At 31.0% G+C, this 5,000-nt stretch overlaps 1 long non-coding RNA gene across 2 annotated transcripts in view; it reads left to right on the forward strand.

The window, feature by feature from the left end:
* LOC118441177 (uncharacterized) overlaps positions 1-2,012 on the forward strand; it is a 65,478-nt gene extending 63,466 nt beyond the window's left edge. For both annotated transcript variants that reach the window (XR_004838024.2, XR_014982727.1), the window contains one exon: positions 1,711-2,012. This is a non-coding gene — a long non-coding RNA (uncharacterized LOC118441177). The remainder of the gene's footprint in view (positions 1-1,710) is intronic.
* Positions 2,013-5,000: the final 2,988 nt, after the last annotated feature.

The following is a 5,000-nucleotide window of genomic DNA, read 5'->3' on the forward strand; positions in this document are numbered from 1 at the left end:
TATTCGATGTTCGGAGAATCGCTGTAGGGGTCGTAAGGTCGAGCGGTATCTTTATCATGGCTCCGCATAACTGCCGTTGGTGTTATCAGAACTGGTCCCCGATAACGCACGTGCAAAATAATATATGTCGACGGACGGACCCTCACATCCACGCGCACACCCATACTAACACGGTTGAGTACTTTTGCTTACAGTGAATCAAATAAATATATATATGTATATATATATATATATATATATATATATATATATATGTTTGTATGTGAGTGTCAGGAGGGATTGTGAAGGATGTGAAGGGGAGAGGTAAAAAAAAGAACAAGTTTTAACAAAATTTTATGAGCGAAAAAAGTAAGTTATACGATCGTTCTTCGTATATTTGGTTTAATAATAATCGATGATTAATATTACTCCCTCTCCCTTTCTCTCTCTCTCTCTCTCTCTCTCTCTCTCTCTCTTTGAATAGTTTAGAAAAAGTGAGATAGTTAAAAAAGAAAAGAAAGAAAAAATTTTGTTTAGATAAAAGATTAAGAATTCGATCCTCCTCGTGGTGGACGATGACGATGCTTGATCGAGACGTCATCGTCGTCGTCGTCGTCGTCGTCGTCGTAGTCGTCGTAGTCGTCGTAGTCGTCGGGTCTTAGAGAAGGGGATCGGCATCGAGAATGTCGAAGAGAAAAAAGTTTGAAACACGAGACGAGTTCTGAAGGAGCGGCCAGAAGCGTTCATCCCGCAGGATTTACCCTCTCGAGATTTACTCTCTCTTTCCGTCTCCCTATCTCTCTCTTTCTATATATATATATATATATATATATATATATATATATATATATATATATATATCACTCTCACTCTCGGTAGCTCTCGAGATTCGTGATTAGAAAAGTATAGACGTTGCCCTTTGCGAATGCTTGCCCGCGAGTTTCTTATAAAAACTGACGAGGATGGTCGCGCGTGAAATTACATGAAAGAGTTAAACGCCGACATTATTTCTCTCAAAGTGAAATAAGGATTGTAGCCGAAAGAAAAAAAGAGAAAAAAAAAAGGAAAAAAAAAAGAAGAAGAAAAAGAAATTAATAAAGATATTCGAGAGAGAGAGAGAGAGAGAGAGAGAGAGAGAGAGAGAGAGAGAGAGAGAGATGACAAAAAAAAAGAAATATTCGCATGAAATATATTAATGTATGAAAAGAATTATTTACAAATCATTTTAATTTCGTTCGAATGATCGATTGGTAGAAAAAGAAAAAAAAAAGAAAAAAAATTATCAAGATCCATTAATCATGAAAATTAAAATCATTCGTCGATCACCATATGTATGTAATAATAAATACGAGAAAAGACGAATAGTAATGATATCGAAATTGTACAAAAAAAAAAAAAAAAAAGAAAAAAAAGAAAAAAAGAAAAAAGAAAGGAAATAAATCAACGATAGAAATAAATTAATATATAAATAAATAAATGATATGTGATTCAATAATCGTCGCGTACTCTTTCTCTTTCTTTTTGATTTGTTTATTATTGCAAATCAATTTGTAAATTTGAAAATATAAATTTTATCTAAAACACCTTTCTTCATATTATTCGATTATATTTGATTATATTCATTCATTCGTTCGTTCGTTCATTCATTCGTTCGTTCATTCGTTCATTCGTTCGTTCATTCTTAATTTCATCTTAAATCTAATTTTTTTTTTTCTCTTTTTTTTATTTTAGATATCAGGATTTATATTAGTCGCGTGGATATCTCAGAGATATACTTTTCTTTTTTTGTTTTGTTTCTTTTTTCTTTTTTTTTTTTTCAATTATTGTTTTGTATAATATATCCTGCTGGCACGATGAAAACCTCCCAAGTAGATCTATCGATCGAGGATCGAGGATCGTTTAAATATCACTGATCATCGTTCCAAGCATTCCTCGTGCCGCGCGCTCTCTCTCAGAACGTTCTGCTACGCCTCTTCGTATGGTGGTGTCCAGTCTGTCGGACGATAATACCGCGCGCCGTCACCTTGACGAGACTGAAGTAAAAAAAAAAAAAAAAAAAAAAGAAAAAAAAAAAAAGAGAAAAAAAAGAAAAAAGGAAGAAAAAGAGGAGAAAAAATTGAAAAAGAAAAAAAGGGTAAAAGAAGAAGAAGAACGGGAGAAGAAGAAGAAGAAGAAGAAGAAGATGAAGAAGAAGTAGGAGAAGAAAAAAGGGAAGACGAGGAAACGTCAAATGTCGGCTTTTTTTCGGCTGATATTCAACAGAGTTCGCACGTGTTTAATGTGGATAAGGGGGAAAAGAAAAAAAGAAAAAAAGAAAAAAAAAAAGGATCGGTAGAACGAAGAGAGCAACTTGAAAATCTTATTTTCTTTTTCTTTTTTTTTTTTTCTTCTTCTTCTACTTCTTCTTCTTCATTCTTTTTCTTTTTCCTCTTTCTCTTTACTTTTTGTTTCTTAAATTTTTAATCCTTTTTTTTTTCTTCTTATTTCTATCTCTCTATCTCTATCTCTCTCTCTCTCTCTGTCTCTCTTGAATTTTTTTTTCTTCTTACACAATCTTTTCTTTTCCCAAAATATTTAGAAACACAAAGAGACGAGAGATTCGAGATCGAATTCATTAAATTATATATTTCAACGACGATATACGATTAAGGGATAAAAGGGAAAAGAAAGAAAAAAGAAATGATTATAGAAAAAAAAAAAATAAATAAAAAGAAATTTTAACAGCGACTGCGAGTTAAAAAAAAAAAAAAAAAAAAAAAAAAAAGAAATAAATAAATAAATAAATAAAAATTTGTCGGATGAAAAAATTCTTGAGTACTCGAAAATGTCATTTCATTTCTTTTCCTTTTTTCTTTTTTTTTTTTTTTTCATCTTTTTCCTTCCTCCCCTTTTTTTCTCTCGTTTCTTTCCCATTTAACAGTTAAATCGTATCTTGTTCCTTTCCTTCGTAGAATATTTTTCGCACGTATTCGTTGAAGTTTATAAAGAAAATTGAAAAGAACGCCGAACCGATTCTCGAAATTAGAAATATTCGACGTCTGGCACACGTCTACTTGTTATTTTAGGATCTTCACAGAAATTCGTCGTCCGATACTTCTAACATACCGAAATAATAATAATAATAATAATAAGATGAAGAAGAAGAAGAAGAAGAAGAAGAAGAAGATGAAAAAGAAGAAGAAGAAGAAAAAAAGAAGAAAAAGAAATTTCTAAGAGTACGAGAAAGAAAGAAAGAGAAAAAAGCTAGAGAGAGAGAGAGAGAGAGAGAGAGAGAGAGAGAGAGAGAGAGAGAGAGAGAGAAAAATCTGTTCTAAAAATAAAATAATAAAATAAATAACATAAATGATGTAATTAAATTAAATAAAATAAATAAATAAAATAAATAATAAAATAGGTCAATTAAGTAACAATAAAATAAAATAAAGAGAAGCGTGATTAAAGATTTATTTAAATTTTCTTTTCTCTTTTCTTTTCTTTTCTTTTCTTTCCTTTTTTTTTCTTTTCTTCTCTATATCACAGAAAAATCGCAACGTGAGTTAGGTGTAATCGTTTATCGAACAAATCGCGATCGATGGTCGACTGTTATTATTGAAAAAAAAAAAAAAAAAAAAAAAAAAAAAAAAAGGAAAAAAAATCATTCCAAATCATTGCATATTTGTAAGAATCATCGACGAAGGATCATCGACGAGGATATTTAACTTTGAAAATAATCCAATTTGATGACTACGACGAGGACGACGACGACGACGACGAGGACGATGATGAAGAGGAAGAAGATGACGATCATGATGATGATGATGATGATGATGATGATGATGATGATGATGACCTCATAGATCATTGAGAAGTTGGACGGTCATCTCCTCCTCACCTATCCGGAATTATTAAGACGAAACTGGTTTTCACAATGATTTGACAGATAGATATAATTCTGAGATCATTGTGAAAGCTGATTTTGTTCAATAGTCGACGAAATAATCGAAGACCAAAGAAAATAATCTCCTGAAATCGATCGAAGGAGCCAATAGTATCTACGAAAACGATACCATCGTTCTATCATATTTATGTGAGTATAATTATATTAATATTTTTTAATTCAACGATTAAAATTAATTTTAATTAAACGAATCGAACGAATAATTCGAACGTATTCGTTTTCTTTTTTTTTTTCTACCTTTCTATCTTTCCCCTTCCCTTTCTTTTCGTTCTTTTCATTTTTCTTCTTCTTTTTTTTTTTTTTTTTTTTTTTTTTATTATTATTATTATTTACACAGTTGAAAGGTCAACAGAAGTAAAATTCTAAATTATCAAAATGAACGCAATGATCGATTGACGCTCGTTAATTATTTATTAATGTAAATTAATATATATATATTATTAATTATCATTGGATGTACGATTTGCAATGATAAAGAATATTTATAAATAAAAATGATTTTGATCGAACGTACATGGGCATATCTGTATATGTCTATATATGTGTATTTATTTGTATATATCTATGTGTGTGTGTGTGTATGTTAGTGTGATGCACCTTAACCATCGCTCTCTAAATAACTGTCGTATTTGGAAAAAAAATGGCGCTTCGTGTTTTTTTTTTTTTTTTCTTTTTTTCTTTTCTTTCTTTTATATTTATATTTTACGTTTCACCATGATCCTTTTAGCAATTAATATCAATCAGGATGAGCGTGAATCCCGTGTAGCTTCCCGTCTAACTTTCGACCCTTCCTCGTCGATCGTTTCCCCGGTGCAATTGTTGACAGATAAATATATTGGTGGTCGCACAAAGGGCTCACTGTTTTCGGCTCCCCACCTCTCCTCATTCCCACCCTTCTTGTCTTTCATCGTAGCACGCGCCATCAAAATGTATATATATATATATATATATATATATATATATATGTGTATGTGTGTGTGTACGTACGTACGTACGTGAATAAGTGTGTCTCGTAAAAAGATGTACGACCAAATTAATCGATATCCGTATCGATTTAATACTTAATTTATTTATTTATTTATTT

This window comes from Vespa mandarinia, chromosome 11 (genome assembly GCF_050613455.1).
Source record: "Vespa mandarinia isolate Hongniang chromosome 11, ASM5061345v1, whole genome shotgun sequence".
Lineage (NCBI taxonomy): Eukaryota > Metazoa > Arthropoda > Insecta > Hymenoptera > Vespidae > Vespa > Vespa mandarinia.